This window comes from Taeniopygia guttata, chromosome 3, assembly GCF_048771995.1.
Source record: "Taeniopygia guttata chromosome 3, bTaeGut7.mat, whole genome shotgun sequence".
Lineage (NCBI taxonomy): Eukaryota > Metazoa > Chordata > Aves > Passeriformes > Estrildidae > Taeniopygia > Taeniopygia guttata.
The window spans coordinates 76,224,206-76,242,888 of NC_133027.1; the positions used below are offsets into that span (position 1 = coordinate 76,224,206).

Here is an 18,683-nt window from a genome sequence, read left to right on the forward strand (position 1 = left end):
AGATTTATTAACACCACCCTATATCTTTTTATGTTTTTCAAATTACCATAAACTTCCAGATTAAAAACCATAAATTAGATTGTTATTTATGCATAGCTAATATTTTGTTGATTTTTCATCCTATATATTGCAGATTTAGATTGTTAATAAATTCCTGGTTTGTACTGACTATATTTATTTTTCTAAGTGAGCAAAAATATCCGTGTGAGAGCCTTGAAACTTATACTCTTCTGCATAATTTATAACACCTAATTTTACTGTAACTTAAATTTTAGTTTCTGGGTTTTACCTGTGTCTAGCCCATAGGTGAACCATTTTCTGTGCCAGCTTCCTTATTAATTTATAAACATGAAGTCAGCAATGTCACAGAGATGAAGGATGCACATTAAAGCAATGTCTCACAGCAGTATCACTTCCAGCTGGGGAATTCAGTGCTACAGTTGTTACAATTTTTTTGTGCTAAACTCTCTGAGCTCTTTCTCTTGTAGCCTCCTCTCTTTTTCTACCTGTTACTGCATGAACTGTTGCCTCAGTTTTGAGCCAGTAGGTTCTTCTTTTCTGAGAGTTATAAAAGGACCTGGGTTACCCTGGGTTGGACAGAACAAACTAGTTTGCCTCTGGAGATCACCCACTCAGTTTTCTAAGGCAACTCGGTGGGAAGAGAACACATCATCTGTCAGCAGCCTGACATGCCACAAGCTCTTGGAAAGACTGTGAGTAAGAGAAGAATATTAGAACATGCCAACAAAGCTGGTTCATAGTGTTAGGTTTGCCTCAAGCTAGCTATACCCTGTTGACTTTTGATGTGTTTATATTTCTCTTTTGGGTCACCACTGGGGACTACTGTGGTGACAATGCTTCAAGCATATGTTTCAGATAAATATTTTAGGCCCTTCTGGAGCACTTGGACAAAGGCCATCTCCTGTTCATCACAGGGGGTACTTGCTTGTGACTGAAGGCTCACCAGGTCTTGTTCATCTCCCATACTCACCTGTACTGGCTGCTCACACAGAGCTGGAAATCTCACATACTCAGCTTTAGTCTCTTTAATGACTTTATGGCACTTGATATATCTCTTTTTATCCTTCTTCTGGATTTCTGGATCCCAGCACACCAGCAGGACCAAAAGATGGTTTTGGTTTACTCTTGACAAAGGAAAGGAAGAATAGAGTAGAGGTAGGACAAAGGTGGAGGAGAAGAGAGATCTTGGAACAGATACAAACAGTAATAATATTTCTTTTTCATCCCTCTCTTCCATCTCTAAGAATTAATCCCATCCAAAAATTATTGAAACACTGAAGAAGAATTAGCATCTTGCATCCAATACAAAGGATGAAGATAAGGTCTGCTTCTGTATGAAGAGTATCCTACTCCAGTACTGGCTTGAAAGGGGATCTGCATGTCTTTAACAGTTTGTGCCAGACTGTATGGTGCTGTGAGTAAAGACATGAGGCCATGAAAGGTCTGTTTTGTAGATAATCCTACATGGAAGTATTCAGATTCATCCAAATGCCTTAGGAGTTGAGATGCTAGATTCTAGAGAGCTCCAAGTTAGGGATCTGCTGGACCTTGGTCAGACATCAGCATGAGGTTATGGTGGAGTGGGCAAACTGACTTTCTATCATGATCCATGTATTGAGATACTCCTTTTCCTTGCTCTGGCCTTAATTTTCATGTGTGGTGCCAGAAAGACACAGCAGGTGTCAGACAGAAACTCAGAATATATGGCCAGACAATATGGCCTTTTCTGCCCTATCCTTCCTAGGAAGAGGATGTTTTATAGAGGAGAAAAAGCACATAAGCCAGGCTGAGATGCACCTAAACTGGATGGTGGTGGAGATGGATCTGAGGTGAAGGGAAGAAAAAGGATGAAAGAGTTTGTATTGGGAGCAGACAGGGAATTTATGTTTGTAGTAAGAATTGCTTCAGTTAAAACACTTCTCTGCTTATTTATGGGAAATGTTTTAGGATTAAAAAACTTTGTTACAGCATGCAGATTGTTAGGATAGATGCTGAATGACTGGGTTACATATAATTGTGCTGTGTGTCATCTCAATTACCTAAATGGTTGAGTCATGTCTGAGAACACGTATCCAGTGCATCAGGGGAGCAGACACTGAGCATCCCTGTGACTGATTGCTCCTGAACCAGCAGGCTGCAATGTGCTTCCTGACAAGGCAAGGTAAATGCCAACAGATTACTGAAATGCCAAATGACTGAGAAAGTATGTGAATATATAAATACAGATTTCATAGAGTGTGTGTGTGTGGGGGGGGGGGTACAGTGTGTTTCTTTGTGTATATGTATCAGAAAGTGTCTGCAGTCTGTGCAGCATTACTTGTCAGGTTGTTTAAGCTGTGTGGCACCCCTCCAAGCTGTGACACAATTGCTGAACAGTGACTTTTCTTTTATGCGTTTTAGTATGGAACCTTAAATGCTAGCTCTGATAAATGCAAGAGAAGAAATGCTTCCCCTAGGAGAGGTGAAGTAGGAATTAGGAATGAGAGTTCAAGGTGAGCTGAGCATTTGTGGATCATAGTACTGAGGACTGTAACTCACTGATGGTAGCTCACTGCAATTACAAGTGATCGTGTAGCAGCTGTTCATCAAACAGTCATTCTGCCTTATACCAGAAACCACAGTTTTCTGTGACACACTTGGAAATACACCCACAACCACTAGATCCATTTTCACACATGTGAGAGAAAACCAGTACTTTTATCTGTTCTTGGCCCTTCCGGTAGCAAGAAACTTGTTTTTGAATTTTTCTCTTCATCCTTGCCTTCAATTTTCTGCCTTCCTCCCTCTTCCCCATTTGTAGGAGTGTTTCCTCACTATGGTTCCTTGGCTGTATGTAAGGAAAAGTGCTGCCAGTCAGTGAAATGGAAATTGCACCCTGGACAGCAATGCCTATAGAAGGGATGAGTTTGGGTTGCTTTCAATTTTTGTAGACTCAGTTTCATGTGGAACACAGTTTTAAGATTCTTGCCTCCAAACATGTATTTTTCTGCTCTGCACTGTGTTGGACTGTTTGGGAAGAAATGAGACTTTATTTCTTTTCTCCATCTGTAAATCTATCAAATATGCAACAAGGTAGAAAAGAAACAGATGGACAATATGGTGATTTGGGGATATGTTTACAGGAAATTAGTTATCACTGTGGATGCATTAATTGTGGATTTGTTCAGGAGGACCCACGTGGTTAAGAATGTTCCAACTTCCTTTTCTCATGTCTGGGATTATAGCTTGAGGTGTGTTAGGCTAACCTAACAAAAGTCAAAATGCAATATTGTTGATGTATAGGAAAGAACATAAATAGCCCCACTCTTTACAGAACTGGCACTTCAGTGCCTATTTGTGCACTCTTAAGTACAATGGATTTTCAGCCCTTCTCCATTTGTTTCATGTCATCTCATTGTACAAACTGCAGCCAACAAGCTGATTTTGGAATGGGAAAGTAAATCCTACCCATTTTTCAGCTGACTTCCATTTGCCTCTTCAAGGTATACTATATGTGCAGAAGAGTGAAAATTTATATGATTAGCCAAATTCAACTATAGACAGCCACAGAAGTCACTGGGGGCTTATTTATCACTGCAAAGCTGAGAATAGAATTTGAGCTATTGGACATGTTTGTACTAGGAGCACTTAGGTAATTAAGTGAACCTTTCTGAAGTACAGTGATTTTACTAAACAGGTTTTACCTTGCAGGGAAGAGCTGTTCTGTTAAGAGGTTCCATTCTAATGAGATTGAGTCAGATGGCTCGTAAGATTAATGATACAAAAATGGCATCTTTGGCTTTCATACACAGCTAGTTCAAATCTAGTTCTTGCAAACAACCAGTTATTTACTGTACATGGTAGATAGATAAAAACTGTATAAAGGCCTATGTGGGAAAAAAAAAAAAAAAGAAGTATTTACATCTACTTGTGTTTCAAGATAGCTGTGTTGTAAGACCCAGCATTACAAGTTCATTCATTAGAAGACAGTGACAGATTTAATAAGCATGGCAACTCCTGTGGCTGACGATAACCTTCTAGATCAGGACTTGGAAGTATATGAAAAGCAATAAAAGGAACACTGTTTTTAACTGTCACAAAGAGGTTAGAACACTGACAATACTCTGAATTCTACTGTTATTTTGTGATTTTGTACTGCTAAAGAGAAAAACAGATGCAATGTCCCACTTCTGGAACAGCCTGTATGAAAAATCTCCAGCCCTACCCAAATATAAGGTCAACCACTAATGTCCCCTAGCTGATGGATGTGGAATTACTGCATAGAAAGGAACTGATGCTGTATTTTCTTGTTTGGTCTGTGATCTGTCTCTCACAGATGCTGCATTTATTTAAGTGTGACTGTGTGCAGGGAGGTGTCTTTCCCTCTAGGGCCAGTGTTCTTTCACTTAACAGATGTGGCTTGCCGTGACTTCCACTGAGAATGGGATAATCCCTGCCTTTCCAAGGCAAAAGCCTGGGCTCGGGATAAGAGAGACCAAAAGCTCATGGAAGTATCTTCTGGGACAGAGTCCAGGGCATGGGTAAGAGATTTTGTTGCACAGATGATATTTAGTTGAGCTTTCCTTACGAGTTGGGTGAGAGGTTTTGCACCTGAGAGGTTTTGCACCTGCCTGGTCACTTCAGAGTGGTGTGGGTGGGAGTTTGAGAAAAGCCCAAAATGTCTTTTGAAGGACTAGTGTTGCCTGTGTGTGAGGGTACTGGTCCTGAACAAGAATTAACATGAGGTGTTACCTGAAAAGGTGCTAACTGCAGGACTTGAAGCTTAGCACAAAATGTTCTGGCTAGTCCTGCACAGCTTTTCTGTGCCTTACATACTTTGCTAAGGAAGTTTTACTTTCTGACTAATATTTCTCTTTGAGCTCTGACTAATACCATGCATACATACAGACCTATTCTTTCTTGATCAAATTTTATCATTACCTGAGGCAGGTACTGATTATCCTGTTTTTATCTCCAAACTTAATTCATCATAAACTGTATTAGTTTTTTATTTTTGCCTTTTATATTTCATTGTGCACGGTAATTCAGGCATTATTTTATATGACATGAATAGCTGTGAATGTAGGCTCTATGGACTTTCGCAGTGCAAGAGTAAAACCGAATTTCATTTCTATATAGCATGGCCTTTCTGAATTTCACATGAGAAATACTTGCTCTTGAGCTATCCAAATGAGAATGCTTTGGCTTGGACCACTGTGACAGGTCACTTACTCATGCTACTTGTCAGTGACACACTGATGCAAGTTGAAATACATTACCTTTTCATTTGTTTTTAACCTTAATCAAAACTTGTGTAGAAGAGGTACGCTGGCATAGCAATGAGGAGTGAGTCACTACAGTCCTCTGGTATCCAGAAACGAAATGTCACTGCAGCTGCTCAATCTTCATTTCCTTACATAACCAAAGGCCAGTCGGGTCTTAAAATTTTCTTTTCTATAGAACTTCTACTTCTCCAGAGCCTCCTTTTTATATGCATGGATGTGTGGAGATTGTTTGGCTTGAATTTCAGCAGAACAGCACAAAATTTTAATTCTTGCTCTCCTTTCCCCTCCTCTTACTTCCTCGCTGAATCAGACATACTAATTTATTATTGTTAAAGTAAGTGGGCTGTTCTCACTTGACTATTCATAAAATAATTTTATGCCAAAAGGAGCACAGTCAGTCATATAAGAAATCACCAACCTGTCCATTTCTGCATAAATACACATATTAATGTCGAAGTAAAGAGGGCATAAGTCATTCTGGCAGCTGAGACATGCAATATACTGTGTGTTCTTATTGACAGAAGTATTTAGAAAAAAAAAGAAATAAAATTAGTTTCCATAGTAACTGAACACTACGTAAATCTAAAGCTAAAGGGACCTGGAATTATCAAGACAGGGCAGCTGAGATGCCTTGGGTACTTTTAGTGCAAATGTTGTGCATGCACACCTCCCCTTTCCAAGTGTGGATCTTAAAGTACTGCACAAACTTGGCATGAAATATTAGTTGTGTCTGTCACCCTGAAAGCTTCAAACTTCTCTGCTCAGAGCTGTGAAGTAGATATGACAGCATCCTGTATGTCCTTTCTTACTCAGGTCCACTGTCCTGGTCTTCTGAGCACCACAGAGAAGACCTTTGCATTCTTTCCATCTTTCTTAAGCATCTTGAAGCCTTTTCTGACAACACTTTAAATTTTTTAATATATTTTTTTTAAATCTAGAAATACTTTAATTTATGGGAGGGGGAAAAAAGAACTCTAAATTTAGAGACCAGGCATATTTTTACTATTTGAAAAAACAACTAAGCTGCTGCTCCCACCTTCTCAAATTCCCAGCACAGGTAATGTATTGCAGTTTGTTTCACCAAGGAAGGGGTCTGAAGCAGAGATGTTGATTGCTCCCTGTCATACAGTGAATCACTGGTGGCAATAAAGTCTTTGGGGGTCCTGAAGCAAAGGAGTCTTTGCTTAGCAAAGGACTTCTCTGCTTCAACTTTTGAATATCTCATCCTTATCATAAATTGTGAAGCTTTTTCCTTAAATCTATTGGACCTTCAGAAAATGGGGCTTTACAGTGGCACCAGTCACAGAAAGGATAAATCACCTAAAATGGGTTTTGTAATTCATATGTTTTTAGCAATTTTTTTTCAGTTCTATTTCAACTTTGGTATTTTATACAAAATATAAGTATTTAATACTTATGCTTGGGAATATTTGGTGGGAAAAGATAGGTTTTGATAACAAAAAAATGTGGTTTTTACCTGTATAATTTGAGTGTTGTGAACTGGCACAAAAATGAAACCCCTCATTTGAAGTTCATTGAACCTCAAAAAATTACTTCAAAAGGGTTTGGATTAGACCCATGCAATCCTTTTTTTTTTTTTTTCCTTCAAAAGTTGCATGTGAAATGGCTAAATGGCGATGTGACCCAGGGCTCTGAGTAGCTTTGATTTTGTTCTTAAGCAAAAGAGGCTGTAGGTATTGAAAGTCAGATGCTGTATGCCTCTTGAAAATTGTGCTACTTTTCTGAATATGGGAAAGAAAATATGCATATTTCTGTGAATAAATGTTTTTCATATTGAGATCCTGCAGCCCAAATAATTTTAATCTTTTCTGAATAAATCTTTAAATATTTCTTTCCTTTCCCTTAATGTTGTTGTAGTTGTATATTTATTTATTTTCTAGTGTTAGCATCGCTTGAGAGAAATAAGCCTCCAGACAGTATCCTTTATTTAGAAAATATTTAAATTCTAGAAATCTCTGCATATGTGGTAGGGTTAATAATGAAATCCAATTCAAAATATAATGATATGGTTTTGAGTGCTTTAAAATAAAATTATCTGGTGGGTGTCAGACTAAGGGAACCAGACAATGAACATTGACAGTAATGGAATGAGGTTACCACAGTTGCAGAGGGAAGATTTTTGGTGAAATTCTTCTAGTTTAGAAAATAGATATTTATTAAAAATTGACTTATTTTAGAAAGATACCGATATTGGCAACAATTGTTCTGGGAAGAAATGATCTCAGAATTTGCTGAGCATCCTGGTTGGAGAGAACCATCCAGCTGGCCCTTGAATTGGACAGGGGAGAGGCAGGTTTCAAGGTCTCTCATGTCCCTAAGACCTCTGTGTGATGTCTTCCCAAAAGAAACCCACCTCCTCAAAATCATTTCAGAGACTTTTGCTGTTTACCCAGCATTACTATAAAACAATGTCACCCTAATATTTTTTGAAGACATTTAGATATATCTTTTTTAGTACTAGGGTAACTGGGAATGTTTGTAAGGCCAGAGATGGAAATGGCTGGGGTAAGGACCTAGGGGATTGACATGGCTACAGGCTGACCAGAGCATCATTACTAGGAATTTCAGTATGCAGGGGAAATATATCTTACACCTGTGTATAAACACCTTCTTTTTAAAGGGCTGACGACTTACCTTCTTCTCGATAAGACAGCAACACTTAGGGAATGGCTTGCATCTTGGTATTTCAAAAAGGAGCCAAATATTCCTACTGTCACCAGACAGATCAGGGAAATACTTCTTCTTTTATCTAGAAGAATGTAAAGGCCTGATGTCTGAAATGATGTGATAGAGACGATGTGGATGCTCCATCCCTGGAAGTATTCAGGCTGGATGGAGTTCTGAGCAGCTTGGTCTAGAGGAAAGTGTCCCTGTCCATGACAGGGAGGTTGGAATTAGATGATCTTTAAGGTCTCTTCCAACCCAGGCCATTCTATAATTCTATGATTCTATGATATTGCAGTGACAGCGTACTCAAAAGTGAGGACTGGCTGGAAGAAGAAATTAAATTGCACTTGAATATAGAAATTCCCATCTGGATAGGTAGAAGCTAGGAGAAATATTATGTGTGGTAGGTATGGAAAAAGTGTTCAGTGGGTGTGTAGTTGTGGTGTTATAGGAAGGAAAAAATGAAGACCTGTTGAATGAGTTAATCATATGAAGCAGAACTGGTGAAAATCCAGGGAGCCAATACTTGGTGGCTGTATTAAACTCATTATTCTGCTACAGATGGGCCAAAAAGAGTCAAAACTTTTTTTTTTTTTTTCATTACTCAAAAAAACCCCATTTAATTTAAAAGGGCTAATTTCTGCTACTTTGATATGAAAATAGTAGAAATAGTAGGTTGTGGTGTTGTCTGACTTACTGCAGAAAATATTTAGTGTTACAAGCATGCACATTGACAGACAAAAGCTGTGTTAGAAGTAGTGTTCAAGGAGAATATATGGACTTTTAAAAATAAGCATATGTTAAATAGACACTCTACATATTCTCAAATCAAACAATTGTAATTCAAGACATTTTTGAGATTGACATTGCCCTTAAAAATAATCCAAATATGTGAAGAAGACCTAACAAAATAGCTCTGATGATGCTACAAGGAAGATTGTGCATGTATAGGCAATGGAATGAAAAGGATCATAAACTGAGCTGAAGAAAAAGTAAAATAACATCTTTAAAACATGATTATTCTCTTATCTGGGTTCTAAACACTTAGTTGTCACAGCTATGTTCATGTTTGCTTTATGATGTTACAACCTTGCCATACGCACACATTAGCACATATTTGAAGAACACAGAATATCAAAAAAAACACCAATTAACAAGTGATTTAATTATTATTGACTACATAATTGTCCAATTTAATTCTTGCTGCTTATAAATAATCAGAATGTATTTTGATCACAGTTTTTTGCACGGAAGCACTCAAAAACTTAACAAAGCATATTTCAGCCTATGGGGTGTTTCTAGGCTCTTTCTGTGGACTGTCATCAACCATTTACTTATGAGTAATTGACCTTTTAAAACTGTATCCTATTCTTTTTTTTTTTTTTTCATTATTAAATGACAAGAGAGCTCTAAAAGGGAAGGCAAATCTTATATCATTGTGATCCTCCCCATGGGTTTGGCATGTAGTAAGCAAATATTTATTGCAAGTGTGAAAGATTTCTATTCCTGTTGAATGCATCAATTGTACTAGGTATCTGCTGACAAGGTACAAAGTATCTTGTTGATAGTGAAAATCTAGTTTTATTTTATTGAAAATTAGGAAAAAGTCTCTCAAAACTTATTTATAATTGTGAGTATGAGTTCAGTAAATCTTTGGTATGTCACTTTCAAGTTCTGCGAGAAAATGATCTGTAATTTTAAGAACCTTTTTTAGTAGGAGGAGGCACATAAATTTATTTCTATATATTTTGCAAAGGATTAATTTATCAGCTATATTGTCCTCAAATATTTAAGGAAGCAGAAGAAGATGGTTCCTGATGTGAGTGTTACTGATGGGCTTGAGAAGAGCAATAGAGAGACCTGGGAGACTTACACCCCTGAGTTGTTGATAGGACCAAACACCAAGACAAGGTATGCTTTTATGGACTGTTCATAAACTAGGCTATGTTGGCAATATTTTACATGAAGGATCTGTCTCTGTGCCTGATATGAGAAGAGAAAAGGGCAGCAGTATGATTTAATTTATCTAATTTTAGTTAGGAAAATGCCCCAAGAAATGGTTTATTTTCTTCAAATGAGGAGTGCAGTTAAGTTTATGTAAGTAAATGTGCACATTTATGGATATTCTTTTTAAATGAGACCTGTATTTACTGCAGGCTAGCAGTTCTCAGTGAGTCAAAATTTCCAGATGGGCTGCCTGTGAACAGACCCCATGGTTTGATCTCCTAAGGCTTTGTGTCACCCTTTTGTGTCTGAAAGGATGCAAACACTGAACACACACCTGTATTTTCTGCCTGAATCAGACCCTTTGTAATCTACATTTTAACCTTCTCTTACCACACTAGATAGGATGGAGAAGGCTTTTTAAGGCAGGCAGGTGTAGGAAGTAGGAGAACATTTATTTGGCCAAATTGAAGCCAGGAGACTGAATTTTCTGGCTGATGCAAATGTGCAACGTATACTGTCTAATCTAAAGCCAGTATAAAGACAATGAAATGGGGAAGGCAGGAGTACTGGTAAGAAATCACACAGCATACTTCTTAACATTGGAATTGTTCTTTAATACAATTAAACTTGATGTTATAGGAACACAGTTAATGAGATGGGTTTTATTTATTTTTTCTGTATTATTTGTCAGTTATAACTGACAACAAGGGGGATAAATATAACTTTGTAAAATAACTATATTTATATTTTATTGAGGGAATACAGATATAACCTTTTTAACATTTAAGTCAAACCTAGATCATCATCCTTCTGGACAGAGGAGATTGAAATATCATCCTTGTTTAATGTCATAAATGCTACAGACTATCATCAATTGAAATATGACATTTGTTTGGAAGAGATGAATATTAGGTCATATTTTTCCTCTCATAATCCAGGAATTTTAATGTGATCCTTTAGAGATGAGTTTTCCTCCAGAAAAACCATAGTTGTTGTGGAGCTAAGAGGTTGCAATATGGCATCATACCCAGGCAGCACAGCTATGCATCAGTAGTACAGACGTAAACCAACCTTTTACAACATGCAGACACAAATGGACGATGTTTTTAAATACTACTGAATTTCCTATGATAAAGAACGTGTGTATGACAAAAGAATTCCTAGTGATGGATGGAAGAACTATGAATTTTAAGAAAACAATTGTGTTTTGCTTGTACTGTGTAAAGTGCTGAGCAACAATCACAAGTGTTGTCTGCATCAGCTTTTTCTAGATACCTGCTCCTGAACGGCAGCAATTTGTTATGACAGCCTTTGCTATTCAGCAGGACTACAAAGAATCAGTCATTTGTCAATATGAATTCATACAGTTTACATACCAATGCTTTCACTTACAGTAAATTGTGTGGTACAGCTGACAATTAATCTGCTACTTGATACACTGAGTACTCCACACGGAGCCTATTGGCGCAGCTCCCTTAATGCTAAAAGAAATGTTATCTTTAGGAGTAATACGCATACACCTTGCTTCCTCCCATGGCATGTGTTTTAAAAAATGGTGTTGAAAATAATTGGTGTTCCTGCTGGGATGCATGCAACAGTCACAAAGCTGTTGCTTTGTGGGGAGTTTTCTTTAGAAGTTGGCCGCTCTGGGAAAGAAGGTACAGAAACAGTCTCTACTCTTTACAGCTACTCATTGAGATAACCTGACCCCAGGGCCGACACGGGTCTGTTCTGTTTGCTGTGTTTCCTCTTCAAAAAGAGTTTCTTTTCTTTCAGGAAACAGAAGGTTTTTGCACAATATTTTTGCTTTAAAGAGTTCAGGGAAGGGCTTACAATTGAGCAGCTTGGCATAATACATATATGTCTGGTTAGATGTAAATAAGAGACTGAAATTTTTGGGACTAGCAGAGGTGTAAAAACTAATTTGTTGACCTGTGAGTTTCTCAGTCTATATAGACACCTTTTCTATCATGGCATAAGGACACAGCTGTAGAGATGTGTAACCTCTGCTGATTTAGACATAATTTAGAAAAAGATTGGGTCTTAGATCAGATCTTAAATATATACATATATATATATATATATATTATATGTATATAGTGACAGCTTGAAAGTTTTGTACAATCTTAACACAAGTACAGTGACTAGGAAAAACACAGTGGAACATCAGGTTATCCTTAGTTTTTTTTCATTCACCACTACAATATAGTTTTAATGGGAAAACTTCACCTTCTTAAATTTACTAGTGCCTTTAATGTTGTCTTTAATAGTGCCACTGGTCTGTCTCTTCTGTGTTGTGTCATTAATAATGCAGGTTAAATAGAGTGAGCTTTCTACAGCTGGTTCTGTAGTTGCATTTAAAATAAAAATGCATTATGTATGTAACTGCAAATGCTCTTTGTTATTGCAGATTACTGGAAGTGTGCACTTGTGGAATGAAGAGGGAATCTTCATATAGGAAGGATTATAGGTCTCATTGAAGCATATGTGCAATATTAATTTAAAAAAACCTTCAAAGGAGGAACCTCTACTAAGGTTATACAAAAGTTATCTCACTGTCTGTAATAGAACTTTTGTAGTAAAGCTTTGGCAAAATCAAAGCGATGTTTATAGCAGAACTGTAGCACTATATAATAATGAAAAGCATGTAATAGGAGCAAGGGAGAATTGTGTTCCAGGGCTAGTGCCATAAATCCCTTTTAGACAAGATTCTTGAGGTAAGGAAGAGCAGAGATGTTCATTCAGAAAATGTGTGTCATGAAGTTCTTGTAGCTTCATCCATCTGCAAGATCTTAGAGGCAAGTTTAAGTAACCTATAGGGAAAAAAACCTCAGTGAAGAACAGATGATGCCAAATTTTGGAAGTGCTAAGGGAATGCCAGAAGTACACAAGAACATCATATTGCTAACTGTTCACTAAAGCTGAACATAAAGAAATATGGCATTGTGTGTAATGTGCTACCAACCTCTAGCTGACACCTCAGAAGCTGGCAAGTTGTAGTGGTGCTTATATCAAACAACAGCCTATAGTGAATTAATCCATTCTCCTTTAGTTCATCTATTGTCTGGCTTTGCTCTTGATTCTCTCTCTCTGAGGTCCCAGATCCAGGCAGAAGTTATTTTTTCACTGTGCACTGGTTCATAGTCTCATTTGCTATTCAGTTGGAAGAGGGTTTATCCTATTCCCAGCAACTGAGGTAAGAGGAAAACAACTAATCACAGTTATGTAGAGAGGAGTAGAAGGGAGATACCATGTCTTCATAGTGTCTTGTTTTAAGAAGACCTCAAGCATTATTGAACTCGGATGAGTTAATTCTTTGTTGTCCTATGAGTTTGGGGAAAAGGAAGTGTGAAGAGTATATATGTATTCTTATAAGGGTTTGAGACCTTCATCTCCAGTCAAATTACAATTTCTTGTCATGTACAATGTCATTCTGGAGATTCCTATAATTTGTGTGAGTCCTCCCATTTGAGAGAGGAAGAAACCATTATAGCTCAGGGGAGAACACAGCTGAAGGGGGAAAAATGACATTGCTCCCCTGCTTCTCAGGGACATCAGTTTGTAGACATGAAGGTGTTAGAAATATTAAAAATGGAGATGATATACAATCTGTTAAGAAAGATGACATTAGAACACTTTAACTGCTGTAAGCATAGAGGACACAGATTGATGTGTTTTCTGGTATCTTTATTTTTATAGTATCACTGGTTCATCACTGAGGGTGAATAATGCTAGAGACCCTTTTGCAAGGTTACCTGTAACAGGTGGGCACTGTTGTAGATTCAGTAGACCTTGGCTCCAGCCTGGGAAACATGAAGATCTTTATAATGTGTTTTTGAGGCTTTATTGATCCCTTCCAGGTTATAGTCAGTAATAAGCACTGACTGTGTGTCATTTAGACAAGAAATAGACTACTATGCAAAAGAAGAAGGGGAATTTGTTTCAGATGCCAGGTAATAGCATTATTCTACAGGAATTTTTTAGATTTCCTTATTATAAAACATTATATATTTTATAACATTTATAACCATTTCCTTATTATAAAACATTATAATAGTAAGCAATAAACCACTCTGACATTTTAACTATTTGTAGTACAGTATATATTTTAACTATTTGTATCATAGTGATGTCAGTCATGGTTTACTTTAGTTAAGATGAAAAAACAGTTTCCTTTCTAAGCTTTTGGAATTCCATGGAGTTTTTATTCATCCTACTATAGCTTAACAGAAAGTTGTTTCTTTCTGTGTTTCATGTGTTACAAGAGTTTCAGATGAGTCTCTCAGCACAAGTCAAGCCAATTTGCAGAAGCCTGTGCATCTCCATCTGGGTCAGGATCACTGTCAAATGTCACAGGATATATTGTGAGCTAGGAAGACGGATGTTCTTCCTTTATTCTTCTATCAAAATGCCCTGATAAAGTGTTTGTTGAAGGGGTGAAAAGCACACTGAATCTTCTGAATTTTGCTTGTTGACCTCTACGGAATGGCTCTGCAGGCATCTCGTGACCTCAGGATATTTTGTGAAGTTAAGGTACACAACTCTCTGAAGAAAAAGCAAGAACCAAACTAAAGGTACCATCTGGCTTCAAATTATAGATAACAAATATTTTGGTGGGGTTTTTTTTTCTGTTTGTTTTTTAGGGGTTTTTTTGGTCTTTTTTTTTTTTGGTTGGTTTTTTTTTTGGTTAAACAAAAAAAGGGCCTCTCCAAGCAAAGAAAAATTAACAAAAATATTATACTACTCCCCAAAAAATCCCAAATCAAACATGTAATTAAAAACATAAATGATAAAGATGTTCATAATGTTTAGTTTATTTAAGAATTTTTTTTCTGAGACTTTTTAAAGTCATTTCAAAAGCACTATGCGGATCAAGGAAGTCTACTACCTGTTTTTTTCATTTGAACTTTTTTCTAATGTGAACTGAAAAAGAATAGCATTTCCAAAGCATTACTTGCTATCTTAGGCTTCTAAACCTTTAGATGTCAGACACCTACCCAGTCATGGATTCTGCAACCAATTCTGACTGGGAATATTAGAAGTGAAAGTTTATTTCCCTAAAGCTCCTGCATGTGTTTTGATTTCTTTTTATCAAGCAAAAATTAGTTTACTTTGTAGTAAATACTTTAATAGTATTATAGATGGAAAGATGCAATGTAATGCATGTTATTATTTCCATTATGTGAGTTACTCTTTCTTATGGAGGAAACTTCCATACCATTTACTTGAGCCACATGTCAACTTTGGAATGACTGCAGGATAGGCTACATTTGTGCTGGATTTACTTGCAGCTGTGGATAATGATTATGGGCCACATTTCTCACTGATTTAACTACCCTCAGTTAAATGACTTTATATCAGGTCTTCATGGATTTACTGTGGGTCTCTGCATGTTTCTGTGACTCATATTAGAAGAGTCCATTGTGCCAGAAAGCAGTCATTTGACCAAATCTTAGAAAAATATGAAGTTCTTTTGCTTCTGGTTACACAACATTATGTTAGGGGCTAGAGTTATTTTATGTACACCCACATACCAAAGCATTTCCTTACTGAACACAAAAATTTTTAGGTATTGGTGGAAGATCCTGTACAAACCTCGTCAGAGTGACCAAAGGAAAAAGATGCATTATTGAATAACAAGATTATTCCCAATATCATAGAAACAGAATGGAAAATATTTATCCCTCTTGTAATACAAATAGGAAATCTCTCCTAATTCCATGACTTTCTGATCATCTACGTGAAAGGCAAAACTGTGATAGAAAGTGATGATTTGGGATCTTTGGTCATTATTTGCAATTTGGCTGATGTCTTGAAATGCCATGTGGTCTAAGAGCTGGTGAAAAAATACTTGATGTTTTATGAATAAATGTTAATTGCAGGCACAAATTTGAGTGCTGTTTTTTTTACGTAAGAGTAGTTATAAGCCTATAAACTAAAAAAAGGATAAACTCCCCCATATTACCAATTGCTGATTATGGCTCCATAATTTATCATGCTGAATCATTTCTGTAACATAGCGAATAGAAAGCACAACCACCTGCAATAGATTATGTTGATTCGTTTTGCTGGCAGATGTGAGAGTGCATCATTGCTCGTTAGATGGTAAGCTTAATTGGTTTTCTCTAGAATTACATAGAAAATATTCTATTAATCTGATCACACAGAGGGTGCTTAGTTTCTAAATCCCTGAATTATTGTTTAATTGTTAACATTTTTGCAGATAGTGGTTATTCTCTGGGGTTGATTTATAGAAAACTGTGGCTTTGTCCTATGTAGGAGGGAATTACAGATGAAAAGGTCACATGAGATACCCGCTGTGACCTGCCTCCTTCATTTGGAGTCAATATCCTTCCAGTCTGAGAATGGAGATTTTAAAGACAAGCAGTTGATGGGGAAATTCCAGGGAGCAGGAGAGAGAGGGAGAGAAGGGTCAAGCCCAGGTCCAGAGTATTTAATAACACGTGACTAAAATCAGTGATCTGAGATTACCTATCTCCATTTTTTTTCTGAGCTATCACACCCTGCAGGTGGGGGGACCTTCCAACACAGCAGTTAGATCCTTCGGTGCACTAACCTCTGGGTTGAGCAGAGACTGTTTTAATGTTCATGTTGCCTCATTTCTCCCCTGAAATGCTGGCCCATGGTGAACCTGCACCCTTGCTGTTGACTGGAGGTGGGGAGGCAAACCCACACTGAGGTGCTGTAGGAGGTGCCAGATGGGCAAGGTCACAGCTCTAGGGCCCATGGGCAACTGGACTCAGACTTTTCTGTGAGCTGCTGGCTCTGCTCACTTCTGTGCTTCACTGGTGGAGCAGCACATAGTCCATGCTTCACATCCTGATGTCCATCGAGGTCAGTGTGAGGAGAGAAAGCAACCTAGGAGTAGGATGTGCCTCCCTTTGTCCTGTGGTAATGACAAGAACACAGACTCAGAAGGAGACTGAACCACCGTTTTCCTGACACCAGATGTGCTACCAGATGGTCTTTAATAAACATATCAAGCTACCCCTAAAACCAGTGATGCAAGTTGCTCTTACTGTACTTAAGAAGTGCTCTCAGAAACACACTGCCTGAGACAAACATTCTTTGAAATGCCAGTTAAGGTGTATTCTATCCCATTAGGAAATTAGGCAGCCTGTGTCTTCACTGCTAGGGATGACTGCTCTTACCACTGTCTCTTTCTGTTGCAAAGAACCCTGAAATCCTTTTAAGAAGAGACTTTTCTCAAGAAGCACAGACCTGAGCCATGTTTTTCAGGGGTGCCTGTCTACACCATGAGCTTATTTCTTACTTATGCAAGAGGGGTGTTACAATACATTAATTTTCAACTGGTGGACTCTTCCTACTTTCTGTGGGTCCTACTCAAGGTCCACTGGAGCAGGAATCTATTTATTCTGTTGTCTGTGGAATCTTGTGGAGCAATGGATGTAGTGTATGTAAAATGACATGAATCACCCAATGACTTTTAACACTGAATATTAATTCCATGTCAAGGAAGAAGTTTCTATAAAAGATAATTTTCTGAAAAGAATTCCTAGGCTTTCCAAAGCAAATCCTAAGAAATTTCAATTGTCTTGTGTGCTAGTTACCAGTTAAATGTAATGGAAGATTTATTTTTAAATTCTCGGAGGCTGTTTTAAATGTGAACCTTCTACTTTCACTTCTGCCTTACACCTCCAACCCATGTTTTTCTGGCAACAAAAATGTAGCTCAGATTTAGATATTAAGTCTGTATTTGTCATGGGTCTGGTTTCCTGTGTCCTATAACACCACACTGGGAAAAATCCTTTCAACCTGGAGAAGGATATGAGGGTACTTTTTGTTAGCGATACAGCATTTCCAAATAGAAATGAGTAATTGCTGCAATGCAAATGAATGAATGCTGTAGATAGCTTTTTTGAAGCATGAAATGCATTAGTCTCTTCCAGTGTCCTCTATCTGGAAGCTGAATTTGGCAATGGTTGAAATGCAGGAAGAGGAAACAGAGAAAGCAGAAATATTTATATGTTCTTTTAAAATCAAGATGAAAGATTTGAGTCATATAAAATAACTTATCTGTATTTTTCTCCAGTTTATTATTGTAGGTTCTGACTAGGTAAGAGACTAATTTGACGGATAGATTAGGAAATAATTAATATTATCATGAACAAAGGAGACAAATCATTAAAAATACCAAAATCTTTGGAAGATTGTATTATGGAAAAAGCATAGCTGGTGTGCACTGGAGGAAGAGAGGTTTCCTGGGCTTTTTCCAAAGTTTCATGCTTAGGGCCACCTTGATTTAATGGAAGCAAAATGCCAGGAGTTTGTTATGTTAGAGTCCAAGGTTGCCATTAAAAAAGGAAAATAGAACAGAATAGCCAAATGAGAATTATGACACTGCTATAAAAAAAATTATTGCCTATAAATACAGTTCAAGTGGATTCTGTAAACAGAATAAGGAATAAAACTCATAACAGGACAGGTCCCACATTTTGGGAGGCAAAAACAAGCCCTTCAGCTTAGCAGGATCTTAGAAGCCATCAAGGTCTCAATACGAAAGTGCAATCAATAGATCTACAGAAAGTTTTGTTAACTGTTTTAGGTTGCAAGCCTGCAAATAAGGATTGGAACTAGAAAATGCCTGAGTAATTTGATTGGTTAGACTAGTGTCTTTCTGCCAGCTGGCCTGGCAGTATACAAAATTTTGTGGAGCGGCTTTCCATGCCATTTGCAAGACTGTTCTCTACAGATGTCGACACCTTAGGTGACATCAGTGCA

The 18,683-nt window shown here is 37.5% G+C and overlaps 1 protein-coding gene across 50 annotated transcripts in view; it reads left to right on the top strand.

Moving 5' to 3' along the window:
- The window catches only part of LOC115494396 (uncharacterized), a 432,669-nt gene that overhangs the window by 168,470 nt on the left and 245,516 nt on the right, over positions 1-18,683 (top strand). For 44 of the 50 annotated variants that reach the window (XR_012054697.1, XR_012054698.1, XM_072926076.1 and 41 more), the window contains one exon: positions 9,768-9,884. The exons of the other annotated variants lie outside the window; for them this stretch is intronic. The gene's annotated coding sequence lies outside the window, so the exon portion shown is untranslated. The remainder of the gene's footprint in view (positions 1-9,767; positions 9,885-18,683) is intronic. 50 annotated transcript variants of the gene reach the window in all.